The following is a 21,510-nucleotide window of genomic DNA, read 5'->3' on the forward strand; positions in this document are numbered from 1 at the left end:
ATCCTGAAACAAATTTGTTAGTCTCTGGGCTAGGGTCGCCAACCTCCAGGTACTAGCTGGAGATCTCCTGCTATTACAACTGATCTCCAGCCAACAGAGATCAGTTCACCTGGAGAAAATGGCCGCTTTGGCAACTGGACTCTATGGCATTGAAGCCCCTCCCCTCTCCAAACCCCGCCCTCCTCAGGATCCGCCCCAAAAACCTCCCGCCAGTGGCGAAGAGGGACCTGGCAACCTTAGTCAGCTGCGACTTTATAGCAAAAAAAAGTTACCACCGTTGGCTTTGGAGTCATAATGCGCAAGGCTGAAACAAGGCTGAATGTCAGCAGTGCTGATTCTATGACCTTAGGGAGATCATGAGAGGGACCGCATCTTGGGGTCACTGGGGATGTGTGGGGAAGGTAATTGTGAATTTCCTGCATTGTGCAGGAGGTTGGACTAGATGGCCCTGGTGGTCCCTTCCAACTCTATGATTCTATGAGAATGAGAAGCAAAAGAGGTTCCCACCCTTCACCTCAGGAGGATTGAGACAATTGAGGACAGCACCATTTTTGTATCTTAATCTTTTTTTTTCCTGTTTCCTACATTGGGCAGACAACAGATGGTGAACAGGGGAGAGGACAGCTGTGGGAAAAGACTGCAAGAATATCCATGCTCAAAACATTTGCAATACAATTCAGGACCATTTAACCAGCTTGCTAACAAAATTGAAGATTGTTTACTTCAGTTGTTCAAGTGTGCTGCTTGCAACTTGCAACAGAGCTGCAGTTGGAAGCCAGAGGTGTGGTTACATATTACTACTTATGAGCAGAGAACAAAAAGGCATTAAATAGGTGGAGGATTCAGCTCTCAATAATTCCGTTTTTTATTTCAGGCAAAATTTCTAGTCTTTATAACTGCAAAAAAAAACATTATTTAATGTGTGAGCAATGTCTGATACCAAAGAGATTGTTTTAAACAGATAAGGTCCTAACTAAGAGAGCAGACATGAAAAAGAAGAGTTGGTTTTTATATTCTGACTTTCTCTACCTTGAAAAACCAGCTTACAATCTCCTTCCCTTCCTCTCCCCACAACAGAAACCTTGTGAGGTAGGTGGGTACGATTGCCAGGTCCCTCTTTGCCACTGGCAAGAGATTTTTAGGGTGGAGACTGAGGAGGGCAGGGTTTGGGGAGGGGAGGGACTTCAATGCCATAGAGTCCAATTACCAGAGCTGCCATTTTCTCCAGGTGAACTGATCTCTATCGGCTGGAGATCAGTTGTAGTAGCAGGAGATCTCCAGCTAGTTCCTGGAAGTTGGCAACCCTACAGGTGGAACTGAGAGTTCGGAGAGAACTGTGACTGGCCCAAGGTCACCCACCTGGCTTCATGTGGAGGAGGGAGGAAACCAAACCAGTTCACCAGGTTAGAGTCCGCTGCTCATGTGGAGGAGTGGGGAATCAAACCCGGTTCTCCATATTCAACTCCACTGCTCTTAACCACTACACCACGCTGGATCGCCAATGGTGGCGCCAGCCAACATCAGAGCCAGGGTGGACTCACCCCACGTTTTTATAGACCATGCTGATGGCAATTCACACCAGATTTAGAGTTGTTCATTTGAAAATAAACTAAAAAAAAAAAAAAAAAAACAAGATTTCCACTGGTCCCAGCTTTAGTGCTTCACATACTTCTTCGCCTCTCCCTTCAGGCAAGTATTAACAGAGATTATATTAACAGAGATTCTGCCAGGAAGCGTTCCTTCCCTGGAGGTTTTTAAGCAGAGGCTAGATGGCCATCTGTCAGCAATGTTGATTCTATGACCTTAGGCAGATCATGAGAGAGAGGGCATCTTGGCCATCTTCTGGGCATGAAGTATGGGTCACTGGGGGTGTGGGGGGGAAGGTAGTTCGGAATTTCCTGCATTGTGCAGGGGGTTGGACTAGATGACCCTGGTGGTCCCTTCCAACTCTATGATTCTATGAAGATGGCAACACTGATAGAGTTTGCTATGCAAAATACGAATAGTGGCTACATATGTGTAGCATTGGCATGATTTATGCAGGTTGTCCAATTCATGATTTATGCAGGTTGCCTTTCTCTGGCTCGATTTTTATCCCCCAAGAGCACAGAATACACAGCAACAATGCTTGTTGAAAGGACAGGGGAAATGCAGGTCGAACACTCTGGGCTATAGATGTTTGCGGCAAAACTCGGGAAGAGGAGGGAGAGCAGCAAAGGTTTAATGAAGTGACTCAGCCACCGTGATCATAAGGCATAAAAGTAAATAGCAATAATGTAATTTCCTTTTTTTAGGGCGGGGGAAAGAAGCAGAAAGGTCTTGGCTCAATTTGTATTTACAGGAAGAGCTGCCTGCTCTACTGTAAACGAAATCTTTCGAGCAGATATTCATTACTGATATATGTTTTGCTGGGGCCATAGAAAGGCGAGGTGATGAAAGTGTGGCATATATCTTTTGGAATTCTCATTAATGAGGTGGTGTAGTTATTGACTCACCTTTTATGGGGTTTCAGATAAGGGGAAGCAAAAAAAAGAACACACAGCCAAAGTAATGGGACTGTATACAACTTTTGGAAAAGGCAAGGGGGAGAAACAAGAACCAATAACTATATCACGTTAAGCTTTCAGTAGGCTTTGCCTTTCTCCTTTGGTACCCAAGGTACCTTTAGTCTAGAACTTTTTATTCATTTTCCAGAAGTTTTGTAGCTGGTTTTTTTCACCTCTGAGCTCTGAAATCACAGCATTATTTAGATACCTGTGCAATGCCCTCACTTGGCTAACAGACACTGATGGATCTGTCCTCCATGAATTTGTCTACGCTAAAGGTTTCAACCTTTCCAGATCTGGGACAGTCCTTTAATCTCTAGATGGCAGTGTGGGACCCAGTAAGCATTTGACGGTTATCACATGACAGGGAGAGAGGTACAAACCAAGTTCAAATTTCCTGGATTCTCTGTGGTCTTTACCTTAGACTTCAGGAGAAATTCCTAGAGCTTCACCTGGAAGTGAGATTATATCCTCCCCAAACTCCACTCTCCTCAAGCAGCACCCCCAAATCTTCCATCATTTGTAGGGTTGCCAGGTTCCACTTTGCCACCTGTGGGAGGTTTTTGGGGTGGAGCCTGAGGAGGGTGGGGTTTGGGGAGGGGAGGGACTTCAATGCCATAGAGTTCAAGTACTAGAGCGGCCATTTTCTCCCTGTGATCTGATCTCTATCGGCTGGTGATCGGTTGTAATAGCAGGAGGTCTGCTATACATGCTATACATGGTGGTAACTGGCAGCCGGGTAGATACTGAACCAGATGCCAGTGTTTATGAAGAACTTGTCTAATTAATGGGGACATTGAAGTGTACTGTAACACGCAAGTAAGTCGCGTGTTCATTTGTGTATGAGATTCAACGAGTAATTCAGAGCGTCATAAAACAGGCCAAGTTTAAAGCTCAATGTAAACCTAGAAATGAATTACTTGTTGAATCTCCTACACAAATGAACACGCAACTTACTTGCGTGTTACAGTACACTTCAATGTCCCCATTAATTAGACAAGTTCTTCATAAACACTGGCATCTGGTTCAGCATCTACCCGGCTGCCAGTTACCACCATGTATAGCATACAGACGCACGAGATCTTTTAGAGATATGCTTGTTAACAAAATACCACGAGTTGTACCACTTACCAGCTTACCAAAAGGAAACTTTAAATGTGGCTCCTGCCAAAGTTGCAGATTTATGTTGACAGTACGAGAAATTACCAACCCAGTAACAGGTCGAACATTTACTATTGAGAGCTTCAATAATTGTGACTCGCGATTCCTTATATATGGTATTAAATGCGCATGTCATTATTGGTATATTGGTAAAACACTGAGACCTATCAAATATCGCATCAGCAAACACAGATCCAGAATCAGAAATCGTATAGTAGAAGCACCATTAACTCCACACTTTCTTGAAAAAAACCACACAGATGAAGAATTATCATTTTTTATATTATGGCGATTTATTAATACACACAAATATGACAGATCAGACATTGACTTAATACTGAGGCGCCAGGAATCGAAATATATACATCTCTTTGATACTTTACATCCTAAAGGGTTAAATACATCGTTAGATTTAGCATGCTACCTATGAAGTACTTGAATGTAGATTTGAATCGCCTATGTTTGTTATATAAAATATGTTCTGTATCTTTAAATCATGATGTTCTAATCTCACTCTGTAACCATGTGATTAGAGTCTTTAAAAAGGTTGTGTAATTATGGCTACTTTGCCAACGTGCAAGCAAGTTAATAACAGCTAGCGTGTAAGTATACCATTTTATATATATTATTATGATTCTATATTTTATGCCGTTTGCTTTGTACATACTGTTATTTAATTTGTGCAGTGGTCCCTGAGGAAGGCTTTTTCATAAGCCGAAACAGAAAGGATACCGGACTTCTGTAGAAGTGAAGTGAAAGGACTATCAAACTTACCTCTTGGACACAAAGAAACAACCTTAAATAAGGACTATTAGTTATGACTTATTATTATTTTTATGTATGTGATTTTTTGTGCATGTGAAGGTGGATATGTAAGGTGGATATGAAAATTGAATACCACTGTTGCTGATAAAATTAACTTGTATGCAATTTGTTTGCTGTTTTCTGTTTGCTAATTAATTTACAGCACGCTAACTTGTGTTTGCTAAATTACCTGGAGGTTGGCAACCCTAATAATTTGTTTAGGCAGTGTTGGGAACTATAGGGAAGTGGGGTGATAATGTTACCAGTGTATGGCCAACTTGAAGGAACTGGAGTCAGATTTTTACAAAAGAAAATGGCTACCTACAATGGAGGGTTGCACAGATACAGTTGTTCGCACTGGAGAATAAAGCTCAACAATGCATTGGTCTCCCTCTTCATTTTTAATAAATGCTTGAACTTCCTCTCCTCAAGCTGTATCTAAAGGCTACCCCTAAGGAGTTATCACTGTCTGTTCAGAAGCAAAAGGCAGCGTCCTGAGCCACAGCATATGAAAGCTAAAAAGTAAAAAAAAAGACCCTTCCCCCAAATAGAGAAGCAGTCTGATATGAGTTCAGTCAGCCATCCTTCCACTAAAATTTACCGCAGCTTGAATGTGATGTGCCCAGGCTAGCAATATACGCCCGAGGCTTGACAATCTGTCAGAAAACAACACTAGTCTCTTGTGTCACTTACATTCTTATATAAAATAAATCATGTGACAATTCTACCAGGCCTGGGATACCTCGTTGGGCTTAAAAGACTCGAAGCGGACGAACGAACAAATGACAAAAGAAAGACGAGAAACCGAGGCCGTGCATTTCTATCTCCGTTCTGGAACAAACAAAATGCAAACAGACCTCAGCAGTACACCTGATGATTTACTCTAAGTCCCCGGCCTGCCACTATGAGACGCCTTTTCAGCTGAATAAGCTAGCGTCATTAGCTACACTCACGTTTTCCCCCTCCATTTTTTTTCCTGACGATTTTTCTCTCAGTCCTTAAAATTGGGGCATTTGGGGCAGCGCTGGCGGGGGGGGGGAGCTCCTCAGATGAAATATTTTCTCTTTTGGAATGAAAGCCTATATTGTCAAGGATATGTTTATTCTTTGTGTGTGTGTGTGTTTGCTGCCAAGTCACAGCTGACTTACGGAGACCCCATAGGGTTTTCGAGGCAAGAGACGTTTAGAGGTGGTTTGCCATGCCTGCCTCCGCATCACGCTCCTGGTGTTTCTTGGAGGTCTCCCATCCAGATACTTGCCAGGGTCAAGGCTGAGAGTGTGTGACTGGCCCAAGGTCACCCAGCAAGTTTCCCTGGAGAGAGTGGGGATTCGAACTTGGGTTTCCCAGATCCTAGTCCAATACCTTTACCACTACACTGCACTAACTCTCTAAATTTATTCTTTAAATTTCAATAATTTGGGCATGCTAGAATATGCTAGAATATGTTTTAAAATACATCATTAAAGATTTCAGTGTTTCAGATTTTATAAAGTTTGACTAGATATTCAAACATGCTGGTAGGACTATTGTGACTGAAAGAAGAAGAGTTGGTTCTTATACCTCCCTTTCTCTACCGTAAGGAGTCTCAAAGCAGCTTACAATCGCCTTATTTTTCCCCCCCCCACCTTGTGTGGAAGGTGGGGCTGAGAGGGTTCAGAGAGAGCTGTGGCTAGCCCAAGGTCACCCCGTTGGCTTCATGTGGAAGAGTGGGGAATCAAACCCGGTTCTCCAGATGGGAGTCCGCTACTCTTAACCACTGCACCACGCTGGTTCACAGAGATTATATTCTGTCCAAATAGTACACTTCCTTTCTTTTCCTACAAAATTTGTTTTCTAATTTCAACCCCCACCCCACCCCCGTAGCACAGGCTCTTAAGGTTGTCAGCTCCAGGTTAGGAAATTCCTGGACATTTAGGGGTATTCCTGAGGAGAGTGAGGTTTGGGGAGGCACCTCAGCATGGCATAATGCCATGGAGCCCCACCCTCCAAAACATCCTTTTCTTTTCAGGGGGAACTGATCTCTTTCATCTGGTCTAAAGAAAACCTGAAAAACATGTCTGTGCCTCTTTAGATAGTCCCTCAGGTTGTGGTGCGGAGCTAGGCTGAGTTTGTTTCAGGCACCCTTGGCCTTCTGAGAAAAAGAAGACTATAAAGACCATAACAGATTCTGGGTTGGATCCAACCAGCTTTAAAAAGTAAAGGTAAAGGTCACCTGTGCAAGCACTGGGTCATTCCTGACCCATGGGGTGATATCACATCCTGACGTTTCCTAGGCAGACTTTGTTTACGGGGTGGTTTGCCAGTGCCTTCCCCAGTCATCTTCCCTTTACCCCCAGCAAGCTTGGTACTCATTTTACCGACCTCGGAAGAATGGAAGGCTGAGTCAACCATGAGCCGGCTACCTGAAACTGACTTCCATTGGGAGTGAACTCAGGTTGTGAGCAGAGCTTGGACTGCACTACTGCAGCTTACCACTCTGCCACGGGAGATGCAACTAGGGTTGCCAACCTCCAGAACTATGCATTTTTTCGCAGAATAGTGCATGGAAAGACTGAAGGCTTGAAAAAGTTTACACGAAATGGAATTATACCGGATCTCCATTCTTTTACGTCTTGTTTCCGTTGCCTACTGACGCACTTTTATGGAATTATTGATACGAACTGAATAAGGACTGAGCATTTGGGCTTATATATTTTGTATTGTAAAGCCTTATGCTAGGAGTTGGGGTCTTATTTAGACCAATTGTGATATACATTCCTTTGCTCAAGAATTGTGATTATTGAAATTGCTTCCAATATACATCTTTAATAGCAAGAATTGCTATTGTTTGTTTTCCTTATTTTGGAAATAATTGTCTTGTGCTATATTTTGAATTCCAACCTCCAGGTACTAGCTGGAGATCTCCTGCTATTACAACTGATCTCCAGCTGATAGAGATCAGTTCCCCTGGAGAAAATGGCCACTTTGGCAATTGGACTCTATGGCATTGAAGCCCCCCCTCCCCAAACTCCACCCTCCTCAGGCTCCACCCCAAACACCTCCCACCAGTGGCGAAAAGGGACCTGGCAACCCTAGATGTAACGGAGTGAAAAAGCTGCCTGGAATCAACCTATCATTATGGACTATGGAAACCAGTGGTTAAGACAATGTTTGGCACATGTCTCGTTCTGATCCCGTGTTGTAAGTTTGTTTGAGAGGCCAGAGAAACATGGCAGTGGGAGGCGGGAGACACATCACCCATTTATACACTCTCCAAACACGGCGTGCCGCTTGCATTATTTACACTGACTTAACTGAAATCTCATCCATTATTGCTTTGGTTCATGAAATGGTATGTCAGTCCCTGGAAATGGCACTTTCATGCGCTAGCATACCCCGAAGAGTTGACAGATGAAAATAGATGCTCTTGTCCTGCGCTGAGCAAGCGGGGGGTTCATAACACCGCTGCAAGCCGGCGATGCAGATGAGTCATTTCCAAGGAGCTGGTAAAAAAAAAAAAAAGAATAAGTTAAAATGAGGACCTCTCTCTTTTGTTTGAACTGCCATTGTAACGGGCTGGTTGTGGTGAAGTCCTACTAGGAATAGAGCATGTGTTGAGGAGGCTAGTGTAGGGACTCCAGGTTGCCAACTCTGATAGGCAACCTCCTGTCCTCAGCTCCTGCCACCACAGGAGGGAAGTAGATGGGCCATAATGTCACTTTCACCTAGGGTTCCCGCTCCAGGTTGGGAAATACCTGAGGAGGGCGGGGTTTGGCAAGTGGAGGGACTTCAATGCCATAGAGTCCAATTGCCAAAGTGGCCATTTGCTCCAGGTGAACCAATTTCTATCAGATAGAGATCAGTTGTAACAGTGGGAGATCTCCAGCTAGTGCCTGGAGGTTGGCAACCCTCACTCATTCTGCCTGGCTAATGAAGTATTTATTGCATCTGAATCTGAACAAAGGCCATTTATGCTTGGTAGTTAGCAGCACATTCCAGGCTGAAGTGCCCCGCATATTTTTTTTGAGTTTTTCAAGCTGAACCGCCATACAGGAAGTGACTGCGAAGCCGGCGCATACCTACTTCGCATTTCTTAAGAGCCCCTTTAACACAACCTTTTATGTTTGCTCCGCCCCCACCTCAAAGAATCCCCTCAAGGAAACATGCAAAATTACAGCCATGTGTTAGTGATGCAAACAGCGGTTGCTAATGGAAGGAACAAAGGAGTAGGTGAGTGGGGGGGGTGGAATTTCTACTTTTGTGTCAGGACCGTGAATAGACATTTTAAAGGTCGCATTTTTAAAAAGGACTTTGTGCAAGCATCAGAATTGACCCTGCATAAATAGCCATTGACTTCCCTTCTCCCTCCCTAATAGGGGTGTGCATAATGAAATTGCCGAGCCAAAAATATACACAGAAAATGGCTAGTTTGGGTCCATATAGGGATTTCCTAGAAAGGTAATACAAATCCAGGGTTGTTGGTATAACAAAAAAAAAAAAAAAAAAAACCCTCCCCAAAACCATCTCTCTGTCTCTCTTTGCGTTTGCATGCTTACCAGGAAAGCAGTGTGCCTCATCTTTTTCTTCATTCCACTGATTTCCTGGGCAATTTCTCCCTTCCAATCAGATCCTTGCAAGGGAGGAGTACCAAGCACTCCCAGACAATCACCTCTGAAGACAAGCTGCAGACTAGCGGCTCCCCCTCACTTGCTACTTGTGGGCAGCTGGGGAAAATAGAGACCTTGCTCACCTTGTGAACACCTTGCACCTTGTGGGGAAATTTGGTGACATTATCTCGGTGATATTATTATAAATGATTTCCCCCAGAGACCCTCATATCCCTTCCCAGTTGGAAAAAAAATTGTCCTGATCTCCAAAACAACGCAAATCTGAATCCTGAAAACAGTAACGTCCTACTCAAAAATAAGAACTCATGGAAACCCCCCCCCCCAAAACCCAGCTCTGGAATTATAACACTTCTCTAAACACACACTTCCACTCCCTAATCCATTCACCTGTAAGGTTCCCAACTGGCACATGCTGGGAGATTTGGAGGGTGGTGCCTGGAGAGGGTGGAGTTTGGGGAGGGTGTGATGTCTGTTCCAGGTGATGCTCTAGGTTGGCTCCCCAGCCTCTATGATTTTGACTAGAGAATAGGGGAAATTCCTAGAGCGTCACTACATGGAAACCTTCTGCATGCAAAGCAGAGGCTGAGCCACGGCCCCACTCCAAGTTCTCAGCATCCCTACTTTTTAGACTTTCCTCCTGCCCCTTGATCATTTAGGCTGCCCTATGCTGTCGCTTTCCTCTTTCTAAGACAATCTGATATCATTTTGCAGCTCCGCTCTATTGTGGATTGCGGTCACGGATTTCCCAAGAAAAAGAATCCAGGTGCTTTCTTTTCTTTTCTTTTCTTTCTTTTTTCTATTTGAGAAAGGTTGTGCGAACCGAGCAGTCCTTTGTGGTTAAGGCGGGTTATGAATCAAAATAATTAAGTCTAAGAATAACTGACGAGGGCACGCTAACATCTGCAAAGGAAAGGCACCCATGCTTGTAACCATTGTTCTTTCTCCTCTCCTCTTTATTTAAGAAGAAGAAGAAGAAGAAATGATCAGGCTTTCAGATGCTGAACTGCCTTTGCTCAATCAGGCATCTCTCTCCATTCAAAGCAAGCCCAAAACTGCTGCTCTGGATATTCCAAGCATCATCTCCTGCTGTACATCAGTCAGACAGAACCTGCGCAAAGACGTGGAAAATGCAGACATACTGATCATTGGTCCAGAATCTCTGGGGGCCTCTCCCCATCTGGATCTGCACGCCAGCCCCCAAATTATTGGTCTGCAGCCATGTATTCTGCACAGCAAGAACCAGTGACTCTCGTATCGGGATTGATTAAAACCGTAATTGTACAATCTCCGTGATCCAAGGACGGAGGAGGCATTTTTTCACAGCCGAAACGCTGAACAATTGGAGAGAGGCCACCTGTCTGCTCTGTGGTATTTGGAACCGTGCTCGGGACAGCCACATAAATCAAAAGCCGTGCATTTGGAACCGCCCGAACATAATGCAGTTTAATCATAATCTTATCTAGAGAGGCTGCTTTCCAGCATTCCGTCACACTCGGGCGTGACCAAGAAATGAAACCTTCTTTTCAACAAAAATGCACACATTTGCCACAGGCCACAGCTCCGAGGTGCTTTGATATAAGGAGTGCTAGTTTCAATTCCAAAAATTTTAGCTCATTGCCACAGGAAAGAGGAGATGGACCCTTGCTTAGGTGGTTTTCAAAAAAGTGAGTAGACGAATTCGCGTAGGATGTGCCTATAAACATATTTGAGTCTTGGTATCTAAATCAGACTTCCATAGTTAAATTGTGGAACTCCCTGCCCCAGGATGTGGTGATGGCTGTCAACTTGGAAGGCTTTAAGAGGGGAGTGGACATGTTCATGGAGGATAGGGCTATCCATGGCTACTAGTAAAATGGCAACTAGTCAAGATGCATACCTAGTCTCTCTAGTATCAGAGGAGCATGCCTAATATATTAGGTACTGTGGAACACAGGCAGGATAATGCTGCTGCAGTCACCTTGCTTGTGGGCTTCCTGGTTGGCCACAGTGTGAACAGACTGCTGGACTTAATGGGCCTTGGTCTGATCTAGCATGGCTTTTCTTATGTTCTTATATATGGAGCCAATTTACCTCTGAATACCATATGCTAGGGAATACACAGCTGGGGAAGGAAACCACCTTCTTTTTTCTTCTTCTTTTGTTTAAAAAATGTGCATGTCACCTATCCAGAGACTGCTCAAGTCAGTTCACAACTCCAACAGTAAAGCAATACCAACATGTCACTCAAAGCCAGCCAAGCCAATAAAAAATATTCATTTACGTTTCTGAGTGCTTGGAAGCATCTGACCGGTCGCTGTTTAAAACAGAACACTGAACATAGTTATTTATTTATTTATTCAAATTTCTAGCCCGCCCTCCCCAGCCAAGGCCAGGCTCTGGGTGGGTAACAACAATAAAATCACCTGTTACACACAAACACAAGCTCACACACATACACACAAATATGCATCCCAACGTTTACTAGGCAGACGATGTTTACGGGGTGGTTTGCCATTGCCTTCCCCAGTCGTCTACCCTTTACCCCCAGCAAGCCGGGTACTCATTTTACCGACCTCGGAAGGATGGAAGGCTGAGTCAACCTTGAGCCGGCTACCTGAAACTGACGTCCGTCAGGATCGAACTCAGGTCATGAGCAGAGCTTTTGACTGCAGTACTGCAGGTTCACACTTTTAGCAAGAGATATAAACCAACGGTTCTAAACCATCTCTCAGGTGAGACCTGGGTCATAAAAAAACCCCAAAACATTGGCTAACCCATCAATTGAAAACCAAGGCAAAGAAAGACCTGATGCCTAAATGAAGGGCCTCAAAGCGGAGGGCATCACAGGCTGGAGGAATCTGGCTGGAAAGAATTCTTACATGCAAAGGGCTCGAGCCCTGAAGAGAGCGCCTTTCCCCAGAGCAGAATAACATTTTAAAAAGGTGAAACCACGTCACCATGCCTCTGGAGAGTAATAGCTAGTAGCTACCAATTCAAACTTCACATCTGCCTAACACTGAAGAACTCTTTCTGAAGCAGTATGTAAATTGGCTGTTTCTAATTTTCTTTTTCACCTGTGTACCTTGCAGGCACAGGCTGGTGGGAAAGATATATAAAAGGTTTAGTCCCCTAGTGCCGAGGAGAATTTGCATGAGAAAGGAGACCTGAACACTAGGGTTTCCAGGTCTCTCTTTGCCACTGACAGGAGGTTTTTGGGGTGGAGCATGAGGAGGCCAGTGTTTGGGGAGGGGAGGGACTTGAATGCCATACAGTCCAATTGCCAAAGCGGCCATTTTCTCCAGGTGATCTGATCTCTATTGGCTGGAGATCAGTTGTAGTACAGGAGATCTCCAGCTAGTACCTGGATGTTGGCAACCCTACCGAAGACACAAACAAACACACACCACCTCCGGCCTTCTTGCAGGCAGAAGTCCTTGCCCTTTCTATCGATATTCCTTTCTGGCACCTGAATCATTAATCTCGCATTATTGACTGCTCCCTTCAGACTACAGTGAGGAGCTGTTAGTTTATAACTACGGCTACAAGAACTCCCATTAGCTGAATTTACATTTGCTCCACTTCCCTTAAATTGCAAAAAGGGATCATTACCTCTGAAATATTTACGGAGGAGCACTGCAATTGTCACACGACCCTGCCCAAGGGCTCCCATTTCTTCCTGGGAAGACGCTCATAAAAGGGAGACGCCTCACCTAGCGCTGCAAATGATTTTGATTCACGCACCAAGCCGGTGTTTGGTCAGCATGGGTGGTAAGTCGCCGGAAGACTATCAGCTTCCACCACTGAGTGCCACTGAATGGACGGGGGGGCCCTTCCCAGAGTGCAACAGGTGGTGATGGTGGAGGTTATGGGACCTAGGCTTGCCAGCCTCCCTGTACTCAGCAAACTAGAAACAGCACTTCACAAGCTAGACACAATGATTATAAAGTAGTGGTATTTAATAACATATCCACCACTGATAGTATATAGGCAAAAACATGTATTGTTGATTATTGCCTTAAAAGTAACACCAAAGAGAGGACTATGCCTTGTTACAAACAAATAGCAGTATTATAGGTAAGTCCATGAAAGGGGGTGCCAACCTCCCTTTCTTCCACAGATATGCTTCTTGAGAGTAGCAATTCAGTAGTGCAGTTGTTCTCAACAGAAGCCCGGTGATCTTTCTGTTTCAGCAATTAATGCCTTCTTCAGGAATCACTATATCATAAATTAGTACATAATGCTAATTAACAAATAATAATTAATATAAATATGCTAGCAATTGGCTTAAACAAGGGAGAAAATAGAGAGAAGATAGAACATCATACTCACACGCTGGCTGTTATTAACATTCTCTGCGTTGGCAATTTACCAAAGATACTGCCCTTAATTTTAAATGGTGCAGTCACATGTAAGAATTAACCATTAAAGAGACAGTTACATTTTGCATTACAGAAAAACTGAATTCAATTAAAGAGACAGCTGTTACATAAATTATGTTACAAATAGCATGCTAAATCCATCGAGGTGTTCAGTCCTTTAGGATACAAAGTATCAAACATGTGGATGTATTTAGATTCTTGACGCCTTAATATGAGATCCACATCAGACCTATCATATTTCTGTTGATTGAATCGCCATAACACAAAAAATGAAAGATCCTCATCAGTGTGATTATTGTCAAGGAAATGCTGTGTTAGTGGGGCCTCCAATACACGTTGCCTAATCCTGGACCTGTGTTCACTTATGCGATATTTGAGTTGTCTATGGGTTTTTCCAATGTACCAAAAATGGCAAGCACATTTTATCGCATAAATTAAATGTTTGGAATCACAGTTATTAAAACTCTCAATCATGAACTTTTGGCCAGTAGCTGGATTAATGATTTCTTTGACTGTTAGCATGAACCTGCAACTTTGGCAGGAACCGCATTTGAAATTACCCTTAGGTAAGTTGGCAACTGACTCCTCACATGCTTTATTGCTTATTAGAATGTCTCGGAAAGACCTGGTTCTTTTATATGCCATTCGTGGTAAAGACTGGCAGCCAGGCAAATGTTGGACTAAATGCCAATGTTTGTGAATCACCTGTCTAATTAAAGGAGATAATGAAGTGTACTGCAACACGCAAGTAACGCGATCCGAACGTTGTGCCATTGATTGAGATAATAGTTGAGTTCTAGATCTATCTCGTGTTCTGGACATGGCTTGCTTAATAATTTTATTCGGGTACCCACGTTGTTGTAATTCAACACTAAGCTGATTTGCAGCCTGTGAGAAATCTTCATCATTTGTAGAATTCCTTTTAAGGCGAAGTAACTGGCTGTAAGGTAGGTTATCCCTTAAATGGGGTGGGTGAAAAGATTCATAATGCAACAGAGTGTTGCGTGCCATTTCTTTTTTATAAGGACGGACTCCCAATTTACCGTCCTGTGTCTTAAAGACACGCACGTCCAAAAAGGCTATTTCCAAGCTGTTGTTTTCTCCACTGAATTTAATATTCGGATCACGCTCATTGATCCATATAAGGAATTCTTTGAAGGATTCTGCATCCTGCATCACCAAAAAAACATCATCAACATACCTAACGAAGAGATGGATCTTATCACTGAATGGGTTATTATGATAGATATAGGCTTGCTCAAAAGCAACCATATAGATGTTTGCAATTGACGGCGCGCATGCGCAGCCCATTGCAACGCCGTGAATCTGTAAAAAAAATTCCTCATTGTACATGAAATAATTTTTCTCCATGACAATATCCAACAAATTAAGTAAAAATGAAGTTGGGGGTTGTGGATCAGGTCTAGAGTCTAACAACCCAGCTATTATACTACGGACGGCTTCAAACGGCACATTCGTGTACAGGGCATTCACGTCCATTGTGCACAACACTGAATTTAAAGGGACAGAAATATTTTCTACTTTTACTATGAAATCACGAGTATCTTTGATAAATGCACTGGTTTTAGTGGTATAGATGTTCAAAAAGGATTCTAAGTACTTAGCCATTGGTTCTAAAATCGATTCAATACCTGCCACAATAGGTCTGCCCAAAGGGGGTCGGGTTGGTTTGTGAATCTTGGGTAAGATATAAAATCTGGGAATTTTGGGATGCTGATTATACAGATACTCCGCAGTCTCCTTAGAGATCTGCTCCAAGGATGACGCTTCATTAATTACAGTCCGGATGATGAGCTGTATCTCATCCGTGGGATCATGTGAGAGGCGTCGGTAAAATGCTGTATTAGTTAACTGCCGTTGCACCTCAAGCCTCCCTGTACTAGCTGGAGATCTCCTGCTATTACAACTGATCTCCAGCCTGTGCATCTTCAGGCTCTGCCCCAAAACCTCTCACCAGTGGTGAAGAGGGACCTGGCAACCCTAATGGGACCTCTATTGAAGTGCTGGGCGGACTTGAGGTTGCTGGTTGGCTAGTAATGCCCGATGTCGGAAATGACCCATACCAGACTTTGCTAGCCACATGAACACAAGAAGCTGCCTTCTACTGAGTTATAATGTTGGTCTCAAGATCAATATTGGCTACTCTACTGTGACTGGCAGAGGTTCTCCAAGTAGTGTTGCCGACCTCCAGGAGGTGGCTGGAGATCTCCCACTATTACAGCTGATCTCCAGGTGATGGAGATCAGTTCCCCTGCAGAAAATGGCTGCTTTGGCCATTGGACTCTATAGCATTGAAGTCCTTCCTCTCTCCAAACCCCACCCTCCTCAGGCTCCATCCCCGAAATCTCCTGATAATTTCCAACCCAGAGCTGGCAACCCTATCTCCAAGTCATAGGGTTGCCAGCTCTGGTCTGGGAACTTGCTAGAGATTTGGGGGCAGTGCCTGTGCAGAGGGGGGTTTGGGGAGGGGTTTCACCTAGATAACCATGGCCTACCCTCCAAAGCTGCCATTTTCTCCAGGAAAACTGATCTGTGCTGTCTGCAAATTAGTTATAATCCCAGGCCCTACCTGGAGGTTGGCAATCCTATTCTCAGGTGGAGGATTTTCAGAACTAGAGCTGCCAATACTCTGCCACCAGGTCCAGTTAACCTGCCACCGCTCCACTCAGTGGCAGTGTGGGGGAAGAAAGAAAGCAGCCTTGTGTACTCACTGGAAGTGACAAGGGTAGATGTAGGCACTGTCAGAAACTCTATGGTTTTACCATAGTGTTTCTGGTGATTCCTAGCGTTAACTTCTGCAGTAGCTGTAGGAATTTTTTACTGTCGCTTTTTTTTACTGTGGTTTTGCTGCTGCTTTTCCGGTGATTCTTAGGCCATTTTTGCATGGTAATTAGCAGCACGTTGCAGGCTGAATTGCCCTGCATATTTTTTTTTGAATTTTGCACGCTGAACCGTCATTCCGGAAGTGACTGCGAAGCCGGCGCATACCTGCTTCACATTACTAAAGAGCCCATTTAATGCGACCTTTGGTGTTTGCTGCGAAGAATCCCCCTCAAGGAACAATGCAAAACAACAGAGGCGCGTTAGCTATGCATATGCTAATAGCTATGCAAACAGGAACAAAGGAGCAGGCGAGTGGGGGGAGTGGAACTTCTCCCTTTGCGTCGGGACCGTGAAAAGGCATTTTTAAAGTCGCATTTTAAAAAAGAGCTTTGAGCTCTTTGACCGGAGGTGGTGTGTGTGTGTGTGTTTGTTTGTGTGTGTGTTCAGTAGGGTTGCCAACCTCCAGGTACTAGCTGGAGATCTCCTGCTATTACAACTGATCTCCAGCTGATAGAGATCAGATCACCTGGAGAAAATGGCTGCTTTGGCAATTGGACTGTATGTCAAAACTGACCATGCAAAAATGGCCTTAGAATTACTCTTGTCACTTCCTGTATTGACTTCCAGTGAGTATATGAGGCTGTATTTTTTTCCCCCTGCAATACTGTGTCATCGTCCCCCAACTCTCCCAGGCACCTTCTGGCAGCCTTAATCACCACAACACCTATCCAATCCTTTTTTAAACTTGAGGTGCCAGGGACTCAACTTAGGACTTTCTGCGTGCAAAGCACACATATTCTACCCCTGAGCTACTCAGCAGTTGATCACAAGCACAATACTGCCAAAGAAGCCCCAGGGCTTCCATTCCCCCCCCCCACCAACGCTCTCCAAGATTCCCTCCCTTGTTCAGAAATGCCTGCTGGCAGTCTTCTACCAAAGATCCACAAATAGCTTCTATATTTGGCTGCGTGAGAAAACAGGGGGAGGGAGATGTAGGAGATGGCTTTCTTGTTACTCTTGTGTAGGGATGCCAGGTCCCTCTTCACCACTAAAAGGTAAAGGTCCCCTGTGCAAGCACTGGGTCATTCCTGACCCATGGGATGACGTCACATCCCGACGTTTTCTAGGGAGACTTTGTTTGCGGGGTGGTTTGCCAGTGCCTTCCCCAGTCATCTTCACCACTAGCAGGAGTTTTTTTGGGGTGGAGCCTGAGGAGAGAGGAGTATGGGGAGGAAAGGGACTTCAATGCCATAGAGTTAGGGTTGCCAGGTCCCTCTTCTCTTCCGGCAGGAGGTTTTTGGGGCAGAGCCTGAGGAGGGTGGGGTTTGGGGAGGGGAAGGACTTCAATGCCATAGAGTCCAATTGCCAAAGCGGCCATTTTCTCCAGGTGAAAGGATATCTATTGGCTGGGGAACAGTTGTAATAGAGGGAGATCTCCAGCTACAACCTGGAGGTCGGCAACCCTACGTAGAGTCCAATTGCCAAAGCGGCCATTTTCTCCAGATGAACTCATCTCTACTGACTGGAGATCAGTTGCACTAGCAGGAGTGTAAGTTGGCTCAGGGAAAGACTCTATCCCCAGGGGCCACCCATATATCATCCAAAGGCAGGGGCATCTGAAGCAAGGCTTCACTCACTGATTTTAATGTGTGGGTAGGCCCTTATGGCAGAAGGAAGCCCTTTATGTCAAGTCATCGCTGTTCCTCAGGATGGATCGCAAGCAGTCTGTGAAGCTCACAGAGGGGCAGTAGAAAATTACTATGCAGGAGATTGTGAACATTTTGCGCACAGTTCAGCGGCTTCCGCAATCATTCAGGTAGCATTGACAAACCCAGCGATCACCATTGGCAGCTTTTTTTTTTTTAAAAAGAAATTATCGGTGTTCAAGCAAGTAGGGGGGGAAGTTACCTGCTGAGCATGAAAGAGCTCATTCTCTTTTGTCATCCTCCGCTTGTTCGGCTGTGATCTCCCTCAGTTCTTCCACGGGGAGAAGACATGAAGCAAAGGCTGTTTCAAACTAGCAGGGATGAATAAGTCTACAGCAGGCAGGGCGGCCGCTTCCCTAATCAGCGCCGGCACGAATGCCAGCACCCCAGCAGAGAACGGCAGCCGTGTTCTTTTATGTCACTTTTGAAGATCTGGGTTTGGCATCATTCCCACATTGCTCTGGATTTATTCGCGACTGCCTGATCCACCAGGAACAAAATGTCTGTTTAAAGCGGGGGAACACTTAGGGTTGCCAGGTCCCTCTTCGGGACCCCCGGCGGGAGGTTTCTGGGGTGGAGCCTGAGGAGGCCGGGGTTTGGGGAGGAGAGGGACTCCAATGCCACAGAGTCCAATTGCCGAAGTGGCCGTTTTCTCCAGGCGAACTGATCTCTATCGGCTGGAGATCAGTTGTAATAGCAGGAAATCTCCAGCTGGAGATTGGCAACCCTAGGAACACTACTCCCACGTGAGAATCGATCTAGAGTTGCCAGACCCCCACCGGGGGTGGGGGAAACCCTGCCCTGGGGTCCCTACCACCAATCCGTTGGCTGGCAGGGGGACTTACTGGCAGCAAAAGCAGGCCTAGGCCAGCATTGCCCGTGATGTGGTGACGTCACTTCTGGAGCACACCGCAACCAATATTGTTAGGGTTGCCAACCTCCAGGTACCAGCTGGCGATCTCCCTGTCGCTGGCAAGGCAGGACCAGACCCTTTCTCTTTAAGTTTCTCGTTTTCCAAATTCAGGGATTATTATATTGTCGAAGGCTTTCACGGTCAGAGTTCATTGGTTCTTGTAGGTTATCCGGGCTGTGTAACCGTGGTCTTGGTATTTTCTTTCCTGATGTTTCGCCAGCAGCCGTGGCAGGCATCTTCAGAGGAGTAACACTGAAAGACAGTGTCTCTCAGTGTCAAGTGTGTAGGAAGATATAATCAGAAAGGGGTTGGGTTTGAGCTGAGTCATTGTCCTGCAAAAGTAATGTGCTAATCATTGTCCTGTAAGTATCAAGATAATGTGCTAATGACGGTGTGGTATGTTAATATGGATTATTTTATTATCAGGGATTATTTATAATGATAAAAAATAGATTTCAGCCTCCCCAACCATGCAGGCTGAAGTAGAACAGACCAAACAGGGAACTTACCATTAGCCCGCCAGGACTGGATCGACCCCTGCCCTCAGTCCCAGCCATGGGCCCTCGAGAAATTCAGGAGTAAAACATAAAATGGCTTTCATATTGACACTCGGGCAGCCCATTCCTGAGGGGGAGCGCTGAGCTGTTGGTTGGAGGCAGAGGAGGATTAACCCCACACACACACCAAAGCCAAAGCCTTGCCCTTACCTGCAAGCCCCGTGGAACTGTTCCATATCGTTCCACGGGGCTATGCCACCTAAAAAAGGTGGTGTAACTGCAGTTAAGGGTCAAGGGGCGTTCCTGGCCTGGGGGGGGGGTTAGGAAGCTGCCGAAAGGACCTGGCAACCCTAGCTCCGCCGCAGGAACGCCCCCAGGATGACAGTGCATATAGGTGCACTGTCAAGGCGTCGCAGGATGCCAAGGCAGCATCCCAGGGCTGCCCTGCCACAGCAGCACGAGGAGGCTGGCGTGAGCACCCTAACGCTGGTGTCCGTGCCTCTCTGGGTGGCCAAGTGGCCCGGATGCAGCGATGGCCAAGCAGCCCAGATGCCAGCGATGGCCCTTGCCTGCCTCCTAAGCACTTTTGCCCTTCCAGCTCAGGAGTGGGCTGTAAGAATCCTCCCATTTCTCTATGGTCTTTATCATTGTGGAAGTTCCTAGAGCATTACCCAGAAACGTCTTCAGATCCTTCCCAAACTCTACCCTCTCCAGGCACTGCCTTCAAAATCTTCTGGCATTTGCAGAGGCAGCGCTGGCAGCTCTACTACCCTGAGATTATTTGGAATGCGCAGATCAGCTCTGAGTTATTGTAATGATAACTCTGGTACAACGTGGGACTTGGGGCCCCAGCGGATCTTCTATCAGAGAAGTAGGGTTGCCAACCTCCAGGTAGTGGCTGGAGATCTCCTGCTATTACAACTGATCTCCAGCCGATAGAGATCAGTTCACCTGGAGAAAATGGCCACTTTGCCAATTGGACTCTATGGCATTGAAGTCCCTCCCCTTTTCAAACCCCACCCTCCTCAGGCTCCGCCCCCAAAATATCCAGGTATTTCCCAACCTGGAGCTGGCAACCCTACATAGAAGTGACTGTACTGACAAAGAGATGCCCTCAGCTTGACTCCCTAAGCTAGAAAGAGCTAAAAAATATTGATCGTTCTAACTTTTTCTCCTCCATCACAAAAACCACCGAGGTCCTCTGAGGTCACATTTTTGTACTTGGTACATTACCACAGGAATGAAGAGATTCTTTGGGTTGAAAAGACACCGCCAACACTCAAATCTTGGCCTTTTAAAACATCTATTTCTGGCTCTGACTTCAGAAGGAACTTGTTGCATGTGACCTAAGTATCTAGAAACAAGCCCATTCCTTCCTCTTTCACTGAACAGATCCCCCCACCTCACTCAAGGAAGAGAGCAGTCTTGTCTTCCGCCCAGGCACCAATTCTTGATCTTAGCCTCAAAGGATTTCAAAGATTGTCAGTGCTAACCTTAGGGTTCCAGAGACTATGTACTCTCTTCAGTATTCTTGGGAAAATAAAATACCACTGCAAATACATTTGCATTGTCCCTTCATCTCCCTATCTTCTTCTTCTCCACAAAAGTTCATGGCCTATTTTGACAGTGTATTTCTCAAGAAAACTCTACCGGAAATGCAGAGAGTATGGGAGGTGAAACCTTTTACTTGCCCTTCTTCTGAGAAGCTATGTTCAATGCTCTTCCTTTGACAGAACAACTCCCAGAGCTCAGAAATAAAGCCAAGAATGATCTGAAGGTTGACAGGTAGTAGAAGTCCATTAATTGATTCCATAGAGCCATCAACAGACATGAATATTTTGTAAAATCACAAACAACAGGATATGCCCCATACACATGTGATGTTAGCTTCTACTGAGCCAGGCCTTTGATCTATCAGTGGTCAGTATTGTCTCTTTTGACGGGCAGTGGCTTTTCAGGATCTCAGGCAGAAGTCTTCCACATCATCTACCATTTATCATTTGGGGAGGGGCTGTGGCTCAGAGGTAGAGCATCTGCTTGGCATGCAGAAGGTCCCAGGTTCAATCCCCGGCAC

This window comes from Euleptes europaea, chromosome 17 (genome assembly GCF_029931775.1).
Source record: "Euleptes europaea isolate rEulEur1 chromosome 17, rEulEur1.hap1, whole genome shotgun sequence".
Lineage (NCBI taxonomy): Eukaryota > Metazoa > Chordata > Lepidosauria > Squamata > Sphaerodactylidae > Euleptes > Euleptes europaea.